Genomic DNA, 27,126 nt, shown 5'->3' on the forward strand with positions numbered 1-27,126 from the left:
ACTCTTCTGGCCCATCTCCTAGGTGATTGGGTTTAAAATCGGAAACAAAGTCTCTCCATTGATTGGTGGATTACGATGATGATAATTCTTCACGCTGACTCTTATAACTGAATCAAATTGATAAACTGGACTCAATCTGGTTAAAAATTATCAAATAGATCAACACATGTGCCCCATAAGCACTTAACACATTGTTCTCTCATATTAGGGCTGACCACAATTCTCTGGAATTAGGAATGGTTGACTTTATTCTAGATGGGGTTGAAAAATGTGATGCTGGAAAAACACAGCAGGCCAGGCAGCATCCGAGGAGCAGGAGAATCGACGTTTCGGGCATAAGCCCTTCTTCAGGAACTAGATGGGGCAATACCACACATGGCTATACATTACTGGAAAGATCTTTTCCAATGATTGTGTTATATTACAATGTCACATGTTGCCAGAGACATTGTTTATTGTGAATACAATTAAACAGCAGGCAGAAGTCTGAACTGACTTGATTTTTGCTGGCTACCAGAGATTTCCAAAACTCTAACAAAAACAAAAGACTAAAAAGTAGCATCAACGAAGAATACACTATAAAAGTCTAGATCTCTAAGCTTTCATATGTTGAAAGTCTGCTGGTTTGTATTATTACAGGGCATCTTTGAGAAATATAAATTGCATATACAAAAATGTCCATTGACTTTTAGTTCATTGTTGATAGATCCACCCTACAAGTAATATTGATCTGGAAATAATCACAGGCTGATATCCAGGAGAAGGTAAAGCCACCTCATTAGAGAGACAACTGGTGTTGGGTTTAACTTGAGGGACAAGGTTAAGAAGGTGGGACTTTCATGGGGATCTTAGCCAGTGTAGAGCTTGAACCCATGCTATTGGTATCGTTCTGCTTCATAAACCAGCCATCCCGCCAACAGAACAAATGTCTGAAACCAACATTACTGTCATTTGTCCCCACAAATCTCCATGCTACACTTGACATAAAAGTTCAGAATAGCTTGTTCAACACCAGAAAGAAATATAAAGTAATTCACTCTCGCTGACTGGGACGAAGACTGATTGAGTATATTTGGAAAAATGGGAATGACACTAAGGTTGAAATGAAGGAACATTTCCAGAGAAAGAGGTGAGCCAGAGAGGTTACACAACACAGAATGTGAGGTGTAACCGTTGTGACATCAACGGCGCAGATACATCACAATCCACAATGTCATGTGAGTGCAGCTGAAGAGTGAGTACAGAACGGATTATCCGAACAAGATCCCAGTATGGCTTCCTTTATCAACGATCAGATCAGTTATCTGAACAATCAGTTATCCAAACAAAATACTCCCTACGCATCACATTTGGATAATCGCGGCTGTTCAGTCTTTAAAGTAAAACCAAGGTATTCTGCTTCTTTTAGGGTCTCCAGTCTTTTATGCTTTTGTTTATTTAGAACTGGCTTGTAGGTATTTTCCACTTTGGTGCGGCAGAGTAAGGGGAGGAGACCAAAGACCCGGGGGCATAGATTTGAGGTAAGGGTTGGGAGATTTAGAGGAGATGTAAGAACATTTTATTCACTCAGAGGAGGGTTAGAATCTGGAACACACTGTCTGTTATGGTGGCAGGGGTAGAAAGCCTCATTTGAAAAGCACTTAGATGTGCACTTGTGATGCCGAGGTATACAATGCCATGGGACAAGTGCTGAAAAATGGGGTTAGAATAGTTAGGTGTTTTTTTTTTGTCTGGCACAGACTCGATGGGATAAAGGACGTTTTTCTGTGCTGTAGACAACTGTAATGCCAGTGACATTGATGATATAGATGTAATTTCAGACAAGTATAAAGTGCTTCTCGAGTGAAACAGATAAATAAATAGAGAAAAAAAAATAATGACCAGGAAGGGTGATGTGTCACTGCTACAGTATGCGGGAGCTGCTAGACAACAAGGTGATCCAGGGTGATGAAAGGTTTTTGCCCGAAATGTCGATTCTCTTGCTTCTCAGGTGCTGCCTGACCTGCTGTGCTTTTGCATCACACCACACTCTTGACAGTAGTCTCCATCATCTGCAGTCCTCACTTTCACCTGTTCCAGGGAGAATACAACTGCACTGAGACTTTTGGAAGATTACAACCAATGCCTTCACTATTTCTTCACCCACCTCCCTCAGAATTCTAGGATGTAGCCCATCGGTGCCAAGAGATTTAGAATTAGAGGGGGTCAATTTAGAACTGAAATGAGGAGACATTTCTTCAGCCAGAGAGAGGTGGGACTGTGGAATTCATTGCAGTGGAGTGGAGGCTGGGACGTTAAATGTCTTCAAGGCCAAGATTTGATAAATTCTTAATCTCACAAGGAATTAGGGCTATGGGGAGAATGCGGGTAAGTGGTGTTGAAATGCCCATCAGCCGTGATTGAATGGCGGAGTGGACTCGATGGGCCAAATAACCTTACTTCCAATCCTATTTCTTATGGTCTTATGGAGTGTTTGCGACTCAAGGAACTTTGAATCTGAGTTGAAGTGGTGAAGTCTGATGGTACAGCGACACAAGTAGAGATTAATGAATAGGATTGTGTAGCCATTACAGATACATGGTTACAAGGTGAATGCTTGGGAACTAAATATTTAGGAAATATGTGACTTTTCAAGAGGACAGGCAGGCAGGAAGGAAGGATAGTCAGGAAGCTTGGTAAGAGCGCAATGGATTAACTATGATAGAAAGAGATGATCTTGCATCAGACGATGTAAAATCCATATCTGTGGAGGGAGGTAATGTCAAGGAGAAGAAGATACTGGTGGGAGTAGTCTATAGTCCCCACAACAATAGCTACACTGTAGAACAGAGAACGAAACTGAAGATAATGAGGCAGTCAATATATTAGTTATGGATGAATTTAATCCTCTTGTAAAGAGGTAGCTGTCAGGAAGAATTTGTTGAGTATGTTTGGGACTGTTTATTGGAACAATATATTGTGGATCCAACAATGATCAGGTTTTTTGAATTTGGTAATGTGCAACTAGGCAGATTTAATAAATTATTTCAGAGCAACAGATCTCCACAGAAACAGTGATCATAACATATTAGAATTTAGCATTCACTTTGAAAGTGAGGAACTTAGCTCACCAACAATTGTAGTAAACCTAAATAAAGGTAATAACAAAGGAAAAGGGGCAGAATTAGCTGCAGTGGATGAGGAGTTTAGCAGTAATAATGTTTGATGAATAATGGCAAACATTTAAGAAAATAATTTTTGACTCACAATAAAGGTTTATCCCAACGAGTGAAAAAGGATTCTCAGGAGGGGAACAAACCAACCACAGTTAAACAAATTAAGGACTGCATCAAATTGAAGGAAATAAAGTGCAGCAAAAATAATAATAAGCAAGAGGAATGGGAAAGTTTGAAATATCACCAAAAAATGATCAAAAAAGAAAGAGGGAGAAAATAAATCTTGGGAACTGGCAAGTAATAGCAAATGGACAGTAAGAGCTTCTTTAAATGTATAAAAAGGAAAAGACAAACCAAGTGATCACAGTACATTTAGAGATTGGGACTGGTAAATAATAATGGGGAACCAGGAAATGACAGAGGAATTGAATGAATACTTTGTATCAGTGTTCAGGGGAGAATACACTAATAACATGCCAAAAATACTAAATAATCAAGGGGCAAATGTGGGAGAAGAAATAAATAAAATAATTATCACTGGAGAAAAATATTTGAGAAATTATTAACACTAAAGGCTGACAAGCCCCTTGGACCTGATGGTATATCCTAAAGCTTTCCTGAGATATTATAGGGAGTAGCTACAAAGATAGTGAATACATTTGATAGCAATTTTTCATGAATCCTCAGATTCCAGAAAAGTCTAAGAGGATTGGAAAACTGCCAATCTTACACCCTTGTTGAAAAGGCCATGACCAAAACGGCGTGGAGGGGGCTTGTAATTAGCTCAGTGGCTGAATACCTGGTTTGCAATGCAGAGTCATGCCAATAGTGTAAGTTCAGTTCCCACACTGGCTGAAGGAGGGGAGGTAACAAATTTATCCTTTGAAGGGGTAACAAGCAGCATAGATAAAGAGGTTAGTAGATGTAACATACTGCATTTGGATTTCCAGAAGGTATCCAATAAGGTACTACATCGAGGCTACTTAACAGGATATGAGTCCCTAGTGTTGGGGATAGCATGCAACATGGGGAGAGAATTACTTAACTAATAGAAGACAGAGAGTTGGGATGGGGGAGGGCACTTTCAGAATGGTAACTTGTTACAGTGATCGGACCATAATTATTCACAGTGTATATTCATACCTTGGATGAGGAACATAGAACATAGACCATTACAGTACAGTACAGGCCCTTCGGCCCTTGATGTTGCGCCACCCTGTGAAACCAATCTGAAACCCATCTAACCTATACTATTTCATTTTCATCCATATGTTTATCCAATGACCATTTAAATGCCCTTAAAGTTGGTGAGTCTACTACTTTTGAGGCAGGGCTTTCCACATCGTGGGCGGCACGGTGGCACAGTGGTTAGCACTGCTGCCTCACAGCGCCAGGGACCTGGGTTCAATTCCCACCTCAGGCGACTGACTGTGTGGAGTTTGCACGTTCTCCCCGTGTCTGCGTGGGTTTCCTCCGGGTGCTCCGGTTTCCTCCCACAGTCCAAAGATGTGCGGGCCAGGTGAATTGGCCATGCTAAATTGCCCGTAGTGTTAGGTAAGGGGTATATGTAGGGGTATGGGTGGGTTGTGCTTCGGCGGGTCGGTGTGGACTTGTAGGGCCGAAGGGCCTGTTTCCACACTGTAAGTAATCTAATCTAAAAAAAAGTAATCTAATCTAATCCCTACTATTCTCTGAGTAAAGAAGCTATCTCTGACATCTGTCTTATATCTATCACCCCTCAATTTAAAGCTATGTCCCCTCATGCTAGCCATCACCAGGAAGGTAAATATACTTTTAACAAGTTTGCAAATGACACAAAAATAATTAGGAAAGCAAGTGATGAAGATGACACAGAGTCTGTAGAGAGACATAGACAGCCTAAGTGAGTAGCTAAAAACTTGGCAGTTGGAATATGGGAAAATGTGAGGTTATGTACTTTGGCAGGGAGAATAGTGAAAATAAATGACACTTAAACAGAGAAAAACTACAGAAAGCTGCAGTGCAGAGAGATTTAGGGGCCCTCATACATAAACCACAAAAAGCTGGATACATGTCATTATATTATCAGATTGTACAATGCCATTGAAAAAAAAGCTGTTTATAACAGAGAATGGGGAGGGAATAGAGGGATACGTAGAGGCAAAAGGTTTTTCATTTAAAAGGACATCATATGGCAGCACAATCTTGGTGCCTTTTCTCTTTATTCTAATACTGCAACTACATGGTCCGGGAAGTATGGCACTGAGGATTAATGGTAGGCTACAAACCTTCAGCACAAATTCAAACAAAGAATTTTATTTCCTTATTTTCCTCAGAAGAATCCTCAGTATATGTGATAGAAATTGTACTAATCCAGAAGCAATTCTCAAATAGTACAACTGAGATAATGAACATTTTGGTTTTACCAATATTACAATCACTAAAGGCATATTAAAGCATCCAACCTAGGGAAGTTGCAGTAAAACGAGTGCCCACTTCCAGCACAGATTTACCAGCAGACCACAAATAAAAATCTGCTGACACAGATTAAAGGCAAGATACTTGCCACTCCCTGGAAACCACTAATGAGGGAAGGCAGCCCACGTGCAAAGGTTGAGGACACCATCAAACAGGAACAGCCTCATTCAGAGGTCCAAGATGTTTCAAAGCAGAAAGAATCTGTTTCAACACAGCAGTCATCCTCCATGAAGGAAATCCAAGGGCTAAAAGATCCTCCAGTTTAAGAGGGACTTTCAGATCCAAACTTTTCAGAAATAGATTCAAAGTCAACAGTCTTCAATCCAGAGATTCACCAACTTTTTGAGTCCAAAGATAATGTGGTATGGGAGACTAGTGAAACTTCCTGTCTGATTGAATTTCTCAAATTAAAGTCTTGTGGGATATGGGGTAGTGGTATAAATAATATACATAAATGTAGAAATATTACTAACGGAAAAAGATCAGTGTATAAGGTTATAAGGATCTGAGCTGGTTAATAGTGCCACCCATGATAATAATGGGCCTGTTGGGGAAACATCTTAGAATCATAAAACAGTAAGATTTTGAACTTCCTCAGACTCATATTTATAAAGACTCTCACATCTACATCTTTTTTATGACCCTGTAAATCCTTAACCTGAGGGACTGCTGGCAGCAAATCTCTCTAATTATGAGTAACAGCATCGAGTGGTCTTACAAGATGATGAATATGATCATGGATTACTTGTATAACAATAATGGGTCATTATTGTACTGGAGTTACTTTTCCAGTATGGACTCCCAATTGACCCTCCAAAACCCCAAACTTCTCCTACAACAATTCCAGCCATGAACCATTCTGTTGGTCTAGTTACAGCACAGATCTCACCAACACTCCCATCTCCCTCCACTTCCATCTGATGCAGGATTGGATGCTTAATCTCACTGCATTCATGTTATAACAGTGCTGCTATCCTGCTACAGCAATCTAACAGGCATCTCAGCAACAAAGTGAAACAACTGACTGTATCTACTACAGAGCAGCCACAAATCCTCACTCTGTTCAACAGTCACCTTCTTCAACCTTTGTGGGCGGCACGGTGGCACAGTGGTTAACACTGCTGCCTCACAGCGCCAGAGACCCGGGTTCAATTCCCGACTCAGGCGACTGACTGTGTGGTGTTTGCACGTTCTCCCCGTGTCTGCGTGGGTTTCCTCCAGGTGCTCCGGTTTCCTCCCACTGTCCAAAGATGTGCAGGTCAGGTGAATTGGCCATGCTAAATTGTCCCGTAGTGTTAGGTAAGGGGTAAATGTAGGGGTATGGGTGGGTTATGCTTCGGCGGGTCGGTGTGGACTTGTTGGGCCGAAGGGCCTGTTTCCACACTAAGTAATCTAACAGATAAAATATTCAATGGTACCTTTCCCCTTGTGAGCAACTGTAAAGAAAAACATCATTCACTCATTTGTTTGTCACAACTCTGTGAAACTACTTTTCCTTTAACTTGGAGTTTAACTGAAACTTTTGGAAAGTTCGCTCATAATACAAAATCTTGCTCAACCAGTGTTGATCAAAGAACCAGCTTGAAGTCCAAATTTAATGTTTATAATCAGATAATGAGGAATGCAGCAAACCAAGTACACTCGCAGCACAAGTGAGTATTGACCCTCAATTTCCATCAAGAAACAGATTTGGCCCTTGGTTGACGAGTAGTGCCCAGCACAAGGTAAAGTAAAGTACCAAAGCTGTATAGCCGCAATGATAAGTCCTTCAATACCATGTTGTTTAAGTGAATTTTGAGAATCATGACGCTCTCTCACTAGTATCCTTACATACAGATAAGAAAGGACACCACTTCGACTGGGACAACACATACATCTTAGAACAAGCCAAACAGAGACACACACGTGAATTCCTAGAAACATGGCATTCCAACCGGAATTCAATCAACAAACACATCGAGTTAGACCCCATCTACCACCCCTGAGAAAGAGAACAGGAAATGACATCACCACAGGAAATGACATCACCAATCCAAAGAAACCCAAACATATAAATAGAAAGTAGGAATCATATACGCTGCTTTGCCTGAGGCCCACTGAAGATGTTACCTAGTAGAGTGACGAAGCATCTGTAAATGAACCCCCCAGCTCAGCGAGCAAACCTACATCCAGACTTTTTGTTTAAATTAGTATTAAGGAGGCAAGGGGTGTAAAGAACCCCCAATTTGTGTGATAATGTTAGGGCACAGCTCCCCAGCTGAATATCATTCGACAGGAGCTAGAATTGATTGCACCAAATCAAAGTTATATTCAAAAACAACATTTCTGAAATCGGCAGCAAGGTTTGTTTCTCTGAACTGCACAAAAATTAAAAGACAGTGCGTGGGGGTTCACTTGTGGCCTGGTGGAAGTTATCCTACCTCTAGGCCCACAAGTCTGCGTTCACGTCCCACTTGCTCCAGGAGTTTGAATGCTACAACATGTCTGAACAGGTTGAATAAAAATGGCTAAAAGACACTGCTTTGGTTTGTTACAGTTGATCACATCCAACAATTCACCTGAACAGCCTTACGTTTGACAACTTCAGGATGAAGTGCCTCATTCCTCATTTATGCTCAATATGAGACAATTGCTACACACCACTCCAAAAGTAACTTGACCTTGACAGAGAAACTACTGATGTATTTGTTTACATTTCTGGTTTCATTGTTTCTCATGAGCCTAACCTCACAGAAAGAACACATGTTTCCAATACATAATCCAAACGATTGCCCAGTCCTCAGGTGTATGTCACTGGGGGAGATCAAAAACCTCACTGTGCAATATTAAGCATGTTGTGGTTCTGTTCGTCGAGCTGGGAATTTGTGTTGCAGACATTTTGCCCCCTGTCTAGGTGACATCTTCAGTGCTTGGGAGCCTCCTGTGAAGCACTTCTGTGATGTTTCCTCCGGCATTTGTAGTGGTTTTTATCTGCCGCTTCCGGTTGTCAGTTCCAGCTGTCCGTTGCAGTGGCCGGTATATTGGGTCCAGGTCGATGTGTTTGTTGATTGAATCTGTGGATGAGTGCCATGCCTCTAGGAATTCCCTGGCTGTTCTCTGTTTGGCTTGTCTGATAATAGTCGTGTTGTCCCAATCGAACTCATGTTGCTTGTCATCTGAGTGTGTGGCTACTAAGGATAGCTGGTCATGTTGTTTCGTGGCTAGTTGGTGTTCATGGATGCGAATCATTAGCTGTCTTCCTGTTTGTCCGATGTAGTGTTTTGTGCAGTCCTTGCATGGGATTTTGTACACTACATTGGTTTTGCTCATGCTGGGTATCGGGTCTTACGTGCTGGTGAGTTGTTGTCTGAGAGTGGCTGTTGGTTTGTGTGCTGTTATGAGTTCTAGTGGTCGCAGTAGTCTGGCTGTCAGTTCAGAAATATTTTTGATGTATGGTAGCGTGGCTAGTCCTTTGGGTTGTGGCATGTCCTCGTTCCGTTGTCTTTCCCTTAGGCATCTGTTGATGAAATTGCGCGGGTATCCGTTTTTGGCGAATACATCGTACAGGTGTTTTTCTTCCTCTTTTTGCAGTTCTGGTGTACTGCAGTGTGTTGTGGCCCTTTTGAACAGTGTCTTGATGCAACTTCTTTTGTGTGTGTTGGGGTGGTTGCTTTCGTAGTTCAGGACTTGGTCTGTGTATGTGGCTTTCCTGTGTACCTTTGTGGTGAATTCTTAGTTCGGTGTTCTCTGTACCATCACGTCTAGGAATGGGAGCTGGTTGTCCTTTTCTTCCTCTCTAGTGAATCAGATTCCTGTGAGTGTGGTGTTGATGATCCTGTGTGTGTTCTCTTATTTCTGTGTTTTTAATGCATCATCTACATATCTGACCCAGAGTTTGGGTTGAATTTGCTGTAAGACTGTTTGTTCTAACCTTTGCATTACCGCTTCTGCTATGAGTCCAGAGATGGGTGAGGCCATGGGTGTGCCGTTGATTTGTTTATATATTGGTTGTTGAATGTGAAGTGTGTTGTGAGACACAGGTCCAATAGTTTGAGTATGCCGTCGTTGTTGATAGGTTCCCCGTCTTGTTGTCTGTTCTGTGTGTCCAGCAGGTTGGCTATTGTTTCTCTAGCTAGGGTTTTGTCGACAGAGGTGAACAGTGAGTTACATTGAAAAAGACCGTAGTTTCTTCCTTGTCTATGTGTATATTTCTGATGATGCCCAAGAATTCTTGTGTTGACTGTATAGAGTGTTTGGATCCACTGATCAGGTGTTTCAGTTTCTGCTGTAGTTCTTTAGCCAGTTTGTGTGATGGTGTCCCTGGTAGTGATACTATGGGTCTGAGTGAGATGTCTGGTTTGTGCACGTTAGGTAGTCCATAGAATCTGGGGGTGTTGTTGCTTTCAGGTTTCATTCTCTGTAGGTCAAACCTGGTTATCTATCCGTTTTTTTGTCGGACACTATTATTATAAGACAAGCCAAACAGAGAACAGCCAGGGAATTCCTAGAGGCATAGCACTCATCCACTGATTCAATCTACAAGCACATCGACCTGGACCCAATATACCGGCCACTGCAGCGGACAGCTGGAACTGACAACCGGAAGCGGCAGAGACAAATCACTATAAATGCCTGAGGAAACATCACAGAAGCGCTTCACTGGAGGCTCCCAAGCACTGAGGATGTCACCTAGACAGGAGACGAAACATCTGCAACACAAATTCCCAGCTCGGCGAACAGAGCCACAACAACGAGCATCCGAGCCACAAATCTTCTCCCAAACTTTGAATATTGATGACTGCCTCACCATCTGAAAAACCGCCCGGAAAACTATTTCAAGTTGGGAATTAGTTTTATCTAAAAAAGATACAGCAATGATTTACAAAGAATACTCAGCACACATCGGGCTAAATCTTATGGTTTCTTTTGTCTAAGTGCGAGTTGGAGTGATTTTTTTGGAGGGATTTTCGCCAGCAAGATTTCTCACTGTATCTTACTAGTCATGCCTCATTAATTACCCATACGGCCTCGAAGGCATTGTTCGTATCCAATTCTAGCCCTACCTTACCAAGGACCATTTCCACAACAACTCATCCTCACCAGATATCTGCCAGAAGTCCAGTATCCTTTGCGTCTGTTCCATCTTTGAAAGGACAGCGTGCATCCAAATAAGTGTTGGTAATTTGGCATTGTCTCTCACCAACAACATAATGGCACACCAAACAAGGTTATGTGGCCCATAGCACATTGCCAATATGACTGACACTCCCTCATACATACACCCCACCCTTTCACCGAAATCACTGTTTAATCACCACACACTTGACTCATACTTAGCTATATCCACCCTACATCACCAATGCCCTGTCCCCAGTGCCCATTGTTGGTCCGCAGCTTGTCATTGTCCAGTAGGAGAATATCACACACAGGCCAGCAGTTGGATAATTCCAAACATGAGCTTCCATTTACAGAAAGCAAAAGGAAAACAAAAAAACCAATAGAGGTTGCAGTTCACCACCTGAACGCTGGCATCATGACCAATGAGTCACTGAGAGACCATGCTGCAGCCAGCTCTCATCCGCTGGAAGGTCCTGTCTGGTCTATACTGACCAATGCACAAAGAGCGCTTTCTCCTCCCTAATGTCTACATCCTCCCTGATGTTGTTGTTGAGTACAACTGAGAGATACTGCACTGGGCACCGGTCATTCCCTGGAAGGTGCCAGTGGTGAAGATATTTAAGGCAGTGGTCACTTTCCCAGCTCCAGGGAAATGACAGTCTCCAACTCCTGCAGCCCAGTTCCAACCCTGTGTCCCAGGATATATGGAGCCTGCATTGGCACTGCCCCTCACTCATCCTCAGGAAATGGAGTGGGAGCTGTGCCTCCTCCTGCGCAGTGTCTCCATGATCCTGAAGGGGCGTGCGGCTGTGACCACTCCCTGAGCCAGGCGCTCCGTGCCCTTCACGGGGTGGGCGGGGGGAGGGTGGGGATGACCTGCTGCTGCTCCTGGACATCCCATCGGCCCTGGTCCTCCTGTATCCAGGGAAGGCAGCTCCCACAGCAACCAACATCCCAGCAGCAGCAGGGCCCAGTACTCCCAGTGGACAGGAGTAAGCGTTGGGGATGTAAGGAGTGAAGGAGGATATTAGGCCTCAGGGCAGTCATTGATGGTACATTGACCAGGCGAGGGTGAGCACACTTCTCCACATGGGAGACAGGCTACACCCAGAAAATGAGGGTCATGCTTCCACCTTCCATTCAGCTTTAGCCTCAGGGTCTGCAGCAACTCGGTGAGGGCTGAGTGAGTTGTACTTTCCCATGTTCCCCACTGCCTTGACCACCCCTCCCACCAGACCCTGGTTTGTCTCCCCTTATCCCTTCACAATCAATGGACTGACACAGGCACCCAAACCTCTCACTTCCTTTGATGAAAGCAGCCCCTAGACAGGACAAGCAGACCCCTGCCCGCTGTGTTTACTGCTCCCTCCATGATGACACTCACATTCCCTGATTGCTGCTGCCTAACTGCCAACTGCAATCACACATCACCCCTGACCGTGAGTATGGGGATACCAAGCAGACTGCTGCTAAGGCTCTTGGACTGAGTGCAGACTACGTTTGTGACTGACAGTATCTCAACCCTCTGACCAACCCTACCTCCTGGTCCCTGGACTAGACTGAAGATTGACCCCCACCCAGTTTCCTACATACCTTCAGTGTGTTTGCCACACATGCTCAAGGTGTCACATTAATGTCTCATTGTGCCATATGCCAAGGCATCAATCCCCCACCAAGACAGATCCTTGCTGACCAACATGACAAGCAGCCTGTCTGTGAGTCTCTGCTAAACAGGACCTCAGTACAGCACAACTAATAGCTTTCAACTCTGGCCAACAGCCATGGCACGGCATCACATGGTCAGTCACAGATAATGTGAGCATGCTGATAGGCACCAAGTGATTGAGCACTAGGTGAGCAAACAAACAGTCCTGAGATGCAGCCTGGTCCGATGCCTAAGCTGAGTACATGTACCTGTGTACACAGTGCCCCTGCTGCAGCATTTCAGTGCTTATTAGTAGTGCACCCTGCAATGTCGGTCTGTGCTTCCTAAATGTCCTCAAGTAGATGGGAGAGATGCCGTGAGGTCATGAAGTTGGGTGGGGGGTGTCAAGCCCCCACAGAACCAGGATTTTTAGTTTTACCTTTCTGCCAGCTTCGGTCTTGAACCTGGATGTGGAAACTCTTATTCCTCTCTCTGTTATAGCTAAAACCTGGGGTTTTCTTCCTGCTGCTAGAATTACATGTGAGACAATCTGTTTTACTGAATTTGCCTTTGCCAAGGGTATGTTTATGGGATGCTACTATATTGGAACAGTTAATTAGTAGTAGTTAATACATATATTATTTTGTTAAACATTTTGATGGAATTACAGTTTAGTCAATTATTTTCTTTTATCTTTTATTTTGTCTATACTTTAACCATAGCATGAAAATAGTTTGACCAATCGAATTGCATCTGGAATGCAATGCCTTATACTTACCTTTAAATTGAGAAAATGTTAAGGCTAGAGTATCATCTTAATATATTTTGATTGAATTTGGTCTGGTCCATAATAGCAACATGGATGCTCCTCACAGCCAGAAGCAAGCCGAAATTGCCAGGTACCTGCTCTGACTTCAATGTTGAGTTTTCTCAAAGTCTAGTTTGTTTGTGGATTCGTTAAGATGGGAAGTGGAATATCAATGAGATGAATTGTGATGTTACTAAGATGTTTCAAAAGCAATAATTTCCCCCTTAATCGTCATCTTGCTATTGCCTAGTGAGAAACTCACCTCGCCGATGGGAAAACCAAAAAGGATACTGTGAGGTCCTCTCAATATGGAGACAAGTCTCACTGGACCTCTCATCAATTCTGCCACAAATCCACCACACCTCACGTAGCTCAGACCTAATAGAATTCCACCCAAACACATTGTTCAGTCCAACCAGCACATACTGCTGTCTATATTCCCCACAATTAGAAGTTATTAATTTAGCCCGATTTCCCTTAGGTTTCAAATGCAAAGATACTCTTGAACATGTAGCATGTAATCTTGAATATCATATATATAATTAAAGGCCTTCATTAATTCAGAAATCATGAAACCAATGATCCACATATGACCTGCTGCCATATCCCAGTCACTGCCTTCTGAAACAAGATGGGAAGAAGAGTCTAACATTGGCCATGAGCAGTTCACATTCCAATTTCTGTTTGTTTCTCCGCCTTGTGGAGTACCTTCCACCTGATGTCTCCATCAGTGGCCTCATCAAGATCATTAACCTCCAATGCTAGGAATCACTCTTACAATTCCAGACTTCATTAATCTATATGACCTATTACACTGTTACATTCATACTTAACACCATTGCACTATTAGGGGTTTTCCCAAAAACAAGCCTCTCGATTTCCATTTCATGTGGCTCATGAAGGTAGACTAATGGGAGGAGCATGGTACTTGACATTTTACATAACACAGTGCTTTCATGACATCAGCTGAATTGAGCAGAAAAGCGACAATGATGAAAAATAGTCGTGAGCTAATGGAGATTCTTTGCCGAAAACACTGATGTTAGCAACTACTATCAGGTATAGTACAGTCAAGCTAGACAGGTAGGCCGAGGTACATAGTTGGTTAAACAGGGACCCAAATGCATTGTGGATATTGCCCTTAGAGGGGAACGCATACAGGGAGAAGAGTCATTTATTTAGGCATATGAGAACACCATAATTAGAAGACTGACAATGTCAATAAAGCTGCTGAGTCAGCGATGTGGGACCTGTGCCATTTGTGTATAGACACTCACGAACAAATATTTTTACAACTTCTACTCATCTTCATGTTCTGACAATCCTGTTACTGTGCTCTGGAGTAATGCAACTCCTCTGACCCTTTCTCGGAAGCAGTGATAGTACATTCAGCTTTTCACAATACACTGGCACAAGATGAAATTTGAGCTCAAACACTAGGCATGAGTTAGCTGGTGTTCCATAATTGTCATTGTAATTAGAAACAATCATTTTATTGCTTGCCTATACCCTAATTTTGTGGTTTACTCAGTGCTCTGTCAATACAGAGGTAACATTAATGAAAGTACATGGCTTTACCAAATCATGACTGGTAAAACAGCTCTTCCCTCTGATGTCTTGAGATTCAGATCCTGTGTTTATTCCTACATTACATGCATGATGCAATTTGCTTTGTAAGTAGTCAAATGTTGTTAATAAATACACACTATGTGTCAAAACCAGAAATGCGCAGCTGCTTCCAGTGAAGTACTCACTTTAGATTGAACATTAGTAAAAAATATCATCTGTGAAACCCTATTTATTGCAAACATCTTAGACTGATAGGCCACAAACCTTTGTAAACATCTTAAAATATAGAAACTCAAACAAATTTCTTGCAGAATTCAATAAGGAAACGTTTGAACTGACGGTTCCAGACCACCTCCCCCTTCCCCCACTAAGATAAAAAAACAGCATTTTCCATTTGGAAATGAGCCAAACGAGGCACTGAACTAATCTGGGAAATAACCTCACTAAATTCACTGAGCAAAGATCACAAGCAAGTAATTTTCCTACTCTTCCTAGACTGGAAACAAGCAAAATGCAATCAGGCAGTGATTGAGACCCAATGATCTTTGGAAGTCCAAAGAAAATCCAAATGGTTGATTTATATTCCACGGCATTCGTTGTAAACCATTGCCTCTGGCACTGGCTGCTAAATCATTGATGAAATGGAGACTGGTGCAGAGTAATTAAGATATTGCATTTGTTACAATAAACAAGGGTAGGACTTATACAATTAATGGTAGGGCTTCAGATAATGTTGGATAGAACAGAGGGACCTACTGGATGTCGGTTTGCTCTCTGAGCTGGAAGGCTCATTTTCAGATGTTTCGTCACCATGCTAGGTAAGATCATCAGTGAAGCTTCATCCGGAGGCTCACTGAAGATGTTACCTAGTATGGTGACGAAACATCTGAAAATGAACTTTCCAGCTCAGCAAGCAAACCTACATCCAGAACCTCAACTTGAACTACAAATCTTCTCAAAACTCACTAAAGGGACCTATGGGTGCAGCTACATAACCTTTTGATATTTGTGTCACATATAGACAGGGTGATTAAAAAGATGTTTGGCATGCTTGCCTTCATTGCTCAGTTCTTTGAGTATAGAAGCTTGGAAATCATGCTGAGGTTGTACAGAATATTGCTGAGGCCTCTTCTGGAATACTGTGTCCAGTTCTGATCACCCAGTTATAGGAAGGATATTATCAGAAGAGGGATCAGAAGAGATTTACCAGGATGTTGCCAAGTATGGAAGGTTTGAGTTATAAAGAGAGGTTGGATAGGCTGGGACTTGTTTCACTGGAGCAGAGGAGGTTGAGAAGCTAGCTAAAGGAAGTTTATGAAATAATGAGGGATATAGACAGAGTTAATGGCAGTTGTCTTTTCCCTAGGATGAGGGATTTCAAGACTAGGGGAAACATTTATAAGATTTAGAAAAGACGTGAGGAGCAACATTTTCACACAGAGACTGGTGCGTGTCTGGAATGAACTTCTAGTGGAAGTGATTGACGTAGGTACAATTATAACATTTAAAAGACATTTGGATGAGTATATAAATAAGAAAGGTTTGGAGGGATATATGCCTGGAGCAGCCAGGTGGGATTAGTTTATTTTGGGGGTATTGCCTGGGATGGACTAGTTGAACTGAAGGGTCTGTTTCCATGCTATATGCCTCTATGACGCTATTCCAAAGCACTGACAGAGCCCAGTGACAGAAAGTGATATTGCCGAATCTAACTTCAAATATGCTCAACTGCCTTCTCCTGTTTTGGAATTTCCTAAACATGCTATAAATAGAGTTACTTATAGTTTCACTTGAAATAGCAATTAAGTCTCATTATTCACAACAAATCTGATGAACTCTTAATGACTATTTGGGAAGAGATGGTGGTATCATTGTGTGTCACTGGTCTAGTAATCTAGAGGTATTTGATTTATGTTCCAGGGAACAGAATTCAAATCCTGTCACCAGTGGGTAGAAGTTCACCCAATTCATAAATCTGGAATTGAAAGCCTGTTTCAGTAATTCATCAACTACGATTGATTGTTATTAAAATACTGAGATATTTGTATCATCGATAGTCACAGGTGAGGTGCCGGAAGACTGGAGGTTGGCAAATGTGGTACCACTGTTTAAGAAGGGTGGTAAAGACAAGCCAGGGAACTACAGACCAATGAGCCTGACAGTGCTGGGCAAGTTGTTGGAGGGAATCCTGAGAGACAGGATGTACGTGTATTTGGAAAGGCAAGGACTGATTCGGGATAGTCAACATGGCTTTGTGCATGAAAAATCATGTCTCACAAACTTGATTGAGTTTTTTGAAGAAGTAACAAAGAAGATTGATGAGGGCAGAGCAGTAAATATAATCTATATGGACTTCAGTAAGGCGTTCGACAAGGTTCCACATGGGAGACTGATTAGCAAGGTTAGATTTCATGGAATACAGGGAGAACTAGCCTTTTGGATACAGAACTGGCTCAAAGGTAGAAGACAGAGGGTGGTGGTGGAGGGTTGTTTTTCAGACTGGAGGCCTGTGACCAGTGGAGTGCCACAAGAATCGGTGCTGGGTCCTCTACTCTTTGTCATTTATATAAATGATTTGGATGCAAGCATAAGAAGTACAGTTAGTAGGTTTGCAGATGACACCAAAATTGGAGGTGTAGTGGACAGCGAAGAGGGTTACCTCAGATTACAACAGGATCTGGACCAGATGGGCCAATGGGCTGAGACGTGGCAGATGGAGTTTAATTTAGATAAATGCGAGGTGCTGCATTTTGGGAAAGCAAATCTTAGCAGGACTTATACACTTAATGGTAAGATCCTAGGGAGTGTTGCTGAACAAAGAGACCTTGGAGTGCAGGTTCATAGCTCCTTGAAAGTGGAGTCACAGGTAGATAGGGTAATGAAGAAGGCGTTTGGTATGCTTTCCTTTATCGATCAGAATATTGAGTACAGGAGTTGGGAGGTCACGTTGCGGCCGCACAGGACATTGGTTAGGCCACTGTTGAAATATTGCATGCAATTCTGGTCTCCTTCCTATCGGAAAGATGTTGTGAAACTTGAAAGGGTTCAGAAAAGATTTACAAGGATGTTGCCAGGGTTGGAGGATCTGAGCTGCAAGGAGAACCTGAACAGGCTGGGACTGTTTTCCCTGGAGTGTCGGAGGCTGAGGGATGACTTTATAGAGGTTAACGAAATTATGAGGGGCTTGGATAGGATAAATAGACAGAGTCTTTTCCCTGGGGTCAGGAAGTCCAGAACTAGAGGGCATAGGCTTAGGGTGAGAGGGGAAAGGTATAAAAGAGACCTAAGGGGCAACTTTTTCACGCAGAGGGTGGTACGTGTATGGAATGAGCTGCCAGAGGATGTGGTGGAGGCTGATACAATTGCAGCATTTAATAGGCATTTGGATGGGTATATGAATAGGAAGGGTCTGGAGGGATATGGGCCAGGTGCTGGCAGGTGGGACTAGATTGGGTTGGGATATCTGGTCGGCATGGACAGGTTGGACGGAAGGGTCTGTTTCCATGCTGTACATCTCTATGACTCTATCTGTTTTATGTCCTTTAGATGATAAAATCTACTATCCTTACCTGATCTTGCATACATGTGACTTCAGACTCACAGTAATATGGTGGACTCTTCGCTGCCTGTGAAATGGCCCAGTAACCCATTCAATTCAAGGGCAATTGAAGATAGGCAACAAATTGATACCCACATCCCTTGAATCGACACAAAATAACTATTAAGTCTGTGGGCACAGTTTTGATTTCGGACAGTTGCTTTCTAGTGTAGGTCATGTGCGCTAGTTAATCTAAAAAGGGCAAAGCACACAGTTTCAGAAATGATACCATCTTCATTAAGGGATAACTTTTAATGTATAGCCACGGAGCCACTGCAAAGGTGACTACTAGAAAACAATCTTTATAAAGACCATAGGAATCATTCTAAAAGGAGCGATAAAGTCAGGTCATTTCAAGCTAACCCACAAGGTGGAAATTAATGCCCACACCACACTGGAGGTGAATTTGATGGTTGGGGGATGGGGTAGAAACTTGTTGGACTGGGGCGGAGGTTATCAGGTGAAGAAGTCACTGGCTGTCTGACTCCTCTCCGTCAAGTTCACGGCAGTAGCCTGACCAGGGACCTAGGTGTCCAGCAGCCAATTGTTATTTTTTAGGTGCCATTTCAGGGCTTTCTCCCACTGCCACCGGAATTCAACAAGTGGCCAGTGAAGAACATGTCACATGGCAATTTCCCAATCTAAGGGATGGCAACATCACCTGAAAGTGATTGACATGGAGTTCCCACAGGTATTCCAGCTGGTGGAAAGGGTCACCACAAAGCACCCTGGGAAAATGAAACCCCACTGCTTACACTGAGCTACCACTGAGCCAGCACTCTCCCCATCCCCTTCCTGAGGCAGCTATGTAGTCCATGGGCTTCTCTATTACTTCACCAAGTGAAGAGCTTCACCGAGTGAGCCTCAACGCTGAGGAGGTACAAGCTGCTGGTTAGGGGCATCACATCCAGGCACATATCTGTCCTCATATACATGATCAACAAGACAGTCAACAAGAGAAAAGACATGAAAACTTCTATTTCTGTAGCGCCTTTCATGATCTCAGAAGCACTTTATAATCGATTAAATATTTTGTAAGTGGGGATACAACTGTACTACAGGAAATACAAACAGAGCAAGACCCCAAAAATAACAGTGTGATTATTACCAGATGATCAGCTGTTGTTGATGTCGTTTGAAGGAGAAACATCAGGGTCAGGACCCCAGAGGTCATTCCTCTGTGACAGGTCCCTGGGATCTTTAATGTCCAGCTCCCCGCGCCTCAGTTGGGCGTCTCATTCAAAAAGACACAAAGGTTCTATCTCCTCTCTGTAACAAATAATGTGGTGGGGCGGGGGGAGGTGAATGTCAATATAAACTGTCCCCTGGTGTCGTCTCTGAGATTGGCAAACATCACAGACTGCCTGATCCCACCTGGCATTTCATTGCTCTGCATGGCTAACTCTGATGTTTCTCAACTCACCGGAGAGCACATTATTTCTAGTGCATTAATTTATTTCTCCTCCTCCTGTCTCTTTTCCACCATGGGGTTAGACAGTAAAACCACAAAGCAACTCACAGAATAGCAAACTACCGAGATCCCTCAAGGCTTCATTTCCTGCGCGCAGATCTTCGAATGTATAAATAACATGAACCCTGAAACAAGAGTGTACTGTATACAATCATCGTTCATTTACAGACCCTGACTCAAATAACTGGCAACAAGAATATTTATTTCCAAATTGAAGGAAGTCTTCACCCCAATACTAGACTGCCATAAAATTAAATGAACTCTCAGGTTTTGTATTTTCTCTCAGGAGAAGCGACATACCTGGCTGGTGAGGCTGTGGGCGATCGATGAGTTAGAGAGAGCTTCCTGACTTACTCTCAGATCAAAGGCGGAGCCATGGCCTGAAGTTGTTGCTTTCAGTCAGACTGCACTCTCGGGCAGTGAGCAGCAGCAGCCTGTTTGAACTGTGCTGAGGGAACCCGCTTGCCGCCTCTCTGATCAGGGGCAGTTCCTCTGTGTCTAATCCCTAAGCAATCCAAAAGGGCACCTCCCACTGCCACTCCATCACCCCAAACCCACACCCACAGTGCGGCTGGAAGCGGACACGAATTCCCAGTGCCACTGACCACCTCAAACCTCCACATTTTGCTCCCTGATCTCCAGCATTTTTGACATTTGTTTTCAGTCCAGATTCCCGCATCTGCAGTTATTTGCTCCGACGTCGCTTCCTCGTGTGTCTGGGTAGAAATTCAGGAGACCCAATCTGGAAAGGTGACAGCACAAGGGTTGTTTGCTTTACTCAGGCTGATCATGCCTGAAAATGGATATTTTAGACAAATATTGACCAGGGTTGTGAATATATCTGAGTTCATGAGTGCAGGGGTGAAGTATTAATTCAAGAACTTTACTACCAGAAGCCAAGAATGTGAAAGATGTTTGAAAGCCATTATTATACACTTGACTTCACATCTGTAACACCAGGGGCAATATTCCACTTTGCAGTCTCATAGCTGCCTGCAGAAAATTGTATTTTTGCAACTAATTTCAAAATATCAAAATTCATTTGAGGTGTGGAATGACAACAATTCACCCACTGAAGGTGCCCAATCAGCAGTGCCCATAACTTCACAATGTACCCGAGAATTCACTCTGACAATATAATTTGTCATATAGCCATACTGAAACAATTGAAATCAGCTTTAATATGTGATCCATTCTTAAAGGATGGGATTGCAAAGTTTTAACAAAAGATCTGAATAACAATGGAATGCTGAATGGTATTTTAACCAGATGACTAACTCCAGTCTTGACACATTCTCACATGAGCTTCAGTGCTCTCTAATCATGAGAGTTCCTGATGATAAGTAATCCAGTAATCTCAAAATAATTTGTCAGTGTGTACATTATACATAGGAATCTATTAGTTTAGATTGCAGAGGGTACTTCAGAAAAAGATCAACAGGCAGGTTCCATTCCTGGTCTATCTGGGTTAAAAATCACACAACACCAGTATAGCTCAATAGGTTTATTTGGAAGTACTAGCTTTCAGAGTGCTGCTCCTTCATCATGTAGTTGTGGAACAGGATCATAAGACACAGAATTTATAGCTAAAGATTACAGTGTCATGCAACTGAAACAATATATTGAACAAACCTAGATTGCTGCTAATTCTTTCATCTTTTAGAATGGGTTGCAGGTTTTGGTTCATTAATATATAAATCCCAGAACTTCTTTCATTTCACATTCTTGAGATAACTTAAGATTTTCTAACAAAAGGTGACATCTCAGCTCAGACAATGCATTAAAGGTGTGAAGTTAGAGTCTGTCTACATCCCGACCTTGAGTCAGACTGGTTCTATTTACAAAGTAGGCATTTATAAAATGTTACGTGGATTGACTGCCTGCAGATTGTGTGCTTTTTGAGCAAAACAGAAGGTGTCTGCAAATACTGCCAAGCAGAAAAGATGACACAACTACACCACGTACATGCACATCAATAACAAGAAACTGGGGAAACTTGGTATCACCACCAGCAGTGGCCAAGCCTCCCCAGCACCACAGTTGAAAATGCTATCACCATGGGGAAATCAATCATTAACTTATCAGACCACACACACCAACCAGAAGAGATTGAAGTTCTCAGCCTAGGTCTTTTTTTGATTAGATTACTTACAGTGTGGAAATAGGCCCTTCGGCCCAACAAGTCCACACCGACCAGCCGAAGCGCAACCCACCCATACGCCTACATTTACCCCTTATCTAACACTACGGGCAATTTAGCATGGCCAATTCACCTGATCTGCACATCTTTGGGAGGAAACCGGAGCACCCGGAGGAAACCCACGCAAACACGGGGAGAATGTGCAAACTCCACACAGTCTGTCGCCTGAGTCGGGAATTGAACCCGGGTCTCTGGCACTATGAAGCAGCAGTGCTAACCATTGTGCCACCGTGCCGCCCACATTAATTTCTGCCCGACCACAATAACTGCCTGCTCTGTCTGAGGAAGCCTTGTGACATTCCACTTCGACCTAGCTTTAAGAGTGAGATGCAGTGACAAAACATGACTGACAATGCTGCCAAGAAAATCGCTCAGGGTGAAGTGGCAGTGGGTGATGGTCTTTAGACAAAACACTTACAGAATGGAATGTTTTACACATAATGTGAAAGCTATTAGTTACAGAGCAGGCTTCATCACTGGATCATGAGTTTCAAAACATCAATATTTATTATAGATTGGAACAGAGCTAAAAGGAGTCAATTGGAATTTGTTTTCGTATGTTTTACAATTAAAGATTTTCAAAACAATTCTCTTTTTTCCATAAGAATAATAAAGCATTAATATGTCCCTTTCTCCAGAAATGTATTATGTTGCTTTGGTCATTACTTGATGTTGAAGCTCTGGGGAAGAGTGATAAGGGAGGGAAAGGAAGCTGGACAGAGAGAGGGCTGTGGGACTGACAGGTTCAAAACAGTATTAATTCCTCAGATTTTACTGATTCCTGCTGGAAATGCACTCTTTAAAAGTTAAGAACTTGTTTTGGGTCAGGGTCAACTTTGATGGGCCCCATGTCACGGCTGATCAGTGCAATACAGCCTTGAACAATTACAATTTACATTTGATGAGTTCAAACACCCCAAACTATGAAAACAAATGTTTCAGCAAAGTATCTGAAAGTTTCAAGCATCTAAGTGAGTGGCATCTTCAGAGTTGGAAACATTGGAGGGAATTAGATTGGAAAACATATTTAGAGATTTAAACTTTACCTTGAAAACAGTACAAGCAAAGCAAAGATTAAAACAGGGCAAAGTGACTTGGTTAAGTTTGCTCTTGCAGAAAGAAAGCACAGGTATAATGAGCTGAATAATCTCCAATTGTATTTTGTGTTGATTATCTTTTGATTCTGGGAAGTCTCTGCTGGCAAGTTATGGGTTGACATTTCAACATAACTTTCCTTGCTGAGCTATGTAATTGAGGCTGACCCTAATCTTTGAGCGCCTTGTTAATTTTGGCGCTCTTGTGTCGCAATCACTGAGTCCTGCATTGTCATCACAGCTGTCCTTCATACTTGTGTACACTGAAGTTTCATTCTCTCTGGAGATTCAGGCCAGGGTTCAGGAACCCACGACAGTATTTGAGGGCAAACAGATTAATTGGTTATTTGTCACAATGGTCGTCATCAATTATTTATTAACATAAAATGAGTTATCCAAAGTGCACAGCACAGGCATCTTACTTTGAAACACCTGCGTGATGTGATGGCTTTGTAAATGCTAACAAATATCTTCCTGTATTCTTTTAGTAAATGCGACACGCAAACTTTGAAGTCTGTAGATGTACAGTCTCGTTGTGAAACACAAATGAAAAAGATGCTTACAACAAAAGCACGGAACTTGCTGGAAATAATGAAAATTAGGTAAACTGACTACACAAGAAATTGATCCACAGGTGCATGCCCGGTAATAGCGAGTCTCTGTAGCTCCACTTTGGAGTAAAATGAGAAGGGGTTAAAGTCATTGGACAAAGAAGAGTATAACAGATATGCCACATTCTAGGATCAGTTGTATTTCTGTTTGATCAATATTGCAGGGTTTTTTTTTCCCATTTGCAGACTTCCAACCATAGATTCACAATCTTGTTGTTATGGCTCTCTGAGCAGCAGGATTTCTGATAATAATTCTGAATCAATAAAGGTACATGTACGAGAGGAAAGAACAAAGGAAAAGATACTACTAATAGGGAGCACATCAATTTTTACTGAGGCAGATTTCAGTCTCATAGGTTTTTCTGTTTGCCTCTGTCAATATTTTCATGTTTTGAACTCAATATTCTCTGAGGATTAGTGTTATCAGTTTCTCCCACAAGTGAACCTCCAATCCCTTCTGTTCTAGAAAGCCTTTTTGATTGCCCAGTATCTAGATTGACAGGTTTGTGGCCCAGGCATCATACATAGAACCTTTGTTCCATGTAGCAGCTATTCAAATGTCACATGTGGTTTCATATGTATACTTCACTCTTTACAGAAAAGTACATGTACTAAAATTAAGTTTGACACCAAACTGAAAAACTGGTTAAACGTGTAAAATCCATGAATGTTGCAATATTCTGCCAATGTTCTTTCAAGCCTGCTTTTTTTTTCAAACTAATTAGCTGTCATTCTGCAGTGGGAAGTTCCCCTTCACATGTCAATCATAATTTGCTGAGAGATGGAAGTAACGAGAGCTCTGGGCAGTGGGCCACAGTCGATATTCTGCTGGTCCGGTGAAACCAGGGGAGTTAGGGCACGTCAGCCAGGGAGCTGCACACAGATCAGCCTGGGGTCCAACGCACATCAATCGGAGACATCTGTCCAAACTGGTCAAAGAAGTGGCCCATGGCCAGTCCTAGGGGTCAGCTCACTGAAAGCGAAGCGGTGTTATCAAGGCGGCCGCTCCTGTGGTAGGGAAGTTGGGAATCCCTACAGTGTGGAAACAGGCCCTTCGGCCCAGCAGGTCCACACCAACCCTCTGAACAGTAATCCACCCAGACCCATTCCCTTATTTCTCTACATTTCCCGTGACTAATGGACCTTATACTATGGGCAATTTAGCATGGCCAATTCACAAACCTGCACATCTTTGGAATGTGGGAGGAAACCAGCGCACCTGGAGTAAACCCACGCAGACACGGGGTCACCCGAGGCTGGAATCGAACCTGGGTCCCTGGCACTGTGAGGCAGCAGTGCTAACCACTGAGTCACTGTGCTGCCAATGTGGAAATTGGAGGCAGCATGCTGGGATGTGGAGGAGGTCAATAATAGTGAAGGGGAGGTGGTGGGATACTCAATATGTAATGGGAGGAGTCAATAGAACATTGAATCCTGAAACAGGTTGGGTGTCACCATCAGTTGCACCAGGCCCTGGGTTGCTCCAGGCCCCAGAGTGCTCCAGGCCCTTGTGGTGCTCCATGTCTTGGGCCATGATTGGGGGAGAGTTCCTTACAAAATCTTTCGCTGATTCTTACCTGCATTCAAAACTCCAATTTCAAATAAAACAAAAAAGATTTCAAACTATAATAAATGTCCACTTTGCATCATTATTTCAATGTCTATGATCCCTACCATGTAACGTTGTGTAGTTATTAATAAGTTGTATCGCTGTCTCCAAGTAAAGCAGACATTAGACAGTACAAAGCATTCTGTTGGGCTGTTTGTGGCCTATGTACCATATGTCAGGCACTCCTATTGAAGAGATACCACAAACACACATCTTCAATTACCTCAATAGACATGACTTCCACTCTCCCATGCCAATGATTGTGTATGGTAACATACAGAGGCTCTTATATGCCAGCACCAGATAGACTACCATGATATGTTCAAGCTTTAGTTGTCCCCGAACCTTTCCAGTAAAGAAAAAAAAGACCAACAGGAAACTTCCAAATGCCAGATCCCATATTTTTCATGGATAATGACTTCAATGAGATTGATCCCAAGGTGAGCACTTTAATTAGGTACCTGTCCAGAAAGATCATTATGAGGTACCACCAAGGTCTCTAAAGCATGTTCTAGCTGCACAACAAGTCAGGAAATTGGGGTGGCAGGCAACTATAGAATACATTAGCCCATGGTGTTCTTGATAACTTTATCCCTGGTGAATTGGTCAAGTTTGCCATTGCCTGAGACACTGACCCAGCACTTGGGGACAGACTGAACACACACACAATATTCACCCACACCAGACTGCCATTCAAATCTCCTTGTGGCAATAGGAGAATGCTTTGCCCCAGAAGAGTGGGCAAATGGGAAAGAGTGTCAACCTGAAACAAATTCTGGGCCTCTCTTCGATGAGACATGATGTCAGGGGCAATGCTTGGAACCTTAGAGACTGGAAGATAACAATGTCCTAAGAGTGGATGCACAGCTCGCTCGAAATCCCGGTCAGGAGTGTTGTACAATGAGCAGATTGCCACATACATGTATTGCTCAGTCCCCAACCTCTCAGTTATTCCAGCTCCCACCCACACAGTATCAACCAGCACAAACACTTTCACTGACACAAACGGGGCGCCTGGTTCAATGTCTCTGGTTCTTAAATGAATTGACTATACAATCAATGGTTGCATTTACAAAAGGCTGCTAGAAAATAGCACAGTTTCTTGTGTCCCCTCCTCACAGGGTCATAGACACTTTGCCAGGATATTTGTTGTGAGCAAAACACTAAGACAGACTCATGAAAACAATGTGTGAGTTTTAACTGGATTAACTACAGCACGTTATGTATGGTAAATACTGGGTCCGTGAGGAGATTTTGGCCTTCAGTGATCACATGCCTGTTCCAGAGACAAGTGAGGCTGAGGTATAAATGTCAGCAGATTTACTTGATTCATTAAAAATACAATTCCATCAAAAGCAGTTTTCACATGTATAAATACTTGACATGCTGCTTTATGTTGCAGTGTCCATGGTTGGTAGCTTGTCATTGGGGTTTATTGTTGCTGTCGACTGTCCTTTCTACTATTTTAAATGAATTTTTAATGGTTTAGACAGTCCTGCTGGGGCCACTCTAACACAAAGTCAAGGGGTCAATGGAAACTCACAAATTTTACTTCAACCCATGCCCCCAGGGTATTAACGAGGGAGCAGGGATTACTAGCCCAGTGACATTCCCATTCCGTCACCCTCTCCTCACAATCCTCCTCTCTGGTTATTTTGTTCAACCCGTTTGGACATTTTATGGCCGACCCCTGGGGCAGGTGGGACATGAACCCTGGCCTAGAGGGAGGTACACTACCATTGGAAATCCAGAGTCCTTCAATTCTCTTTTCTGCAGGAGAATTTACAAAGTCCAACTGTTGAACACTCATAC

General features: G+C 42.7%; 1 protein-coding gene across 4 annotated transcripts in view; it reads right to left on the reverse strand.

Moving 5' to 3' along the window:
* LOC132834289 (WD repeat-containing protein 72-like) overlaps positions 1-20,232 on the reverse strand; it is a 314,345-nt gene extending 294,113 nt beyond the window's left edge. For all 4 annotated transcript variants that reach the window (XM_060853013.1, XM_060853011.1, XM_060853010.1 and 1 more), the window contains exon 1: positions 20,101-20,232. The gene's annotated coding sequence lies outside the window, so the exon portion shown is untranslated. The remainder of the gene's footprint in view (positions 1-20,100) is intronic.
* Between the last annotated feature and the right edge of the window lie 6,894 nt (positions 20,233-27,126).

This window comes from Hemiscyllium ocellatum, chromosome 39 (genome assembly GCF_020745735.1).
Source record: "Hemiscyllium ocellatum isolate sHemOce1 chromosome 39, sHemOce1.pat.X.cur, whole genome shotgun sequence".
Taxonomy (NCBI): Eukaryota; Metazoa; Chordata; class Chondrichthyes; order Orectolobiformes; family Hemiscylliidae; genus Hemiscyllium; species Hemiscyllium ocellatum.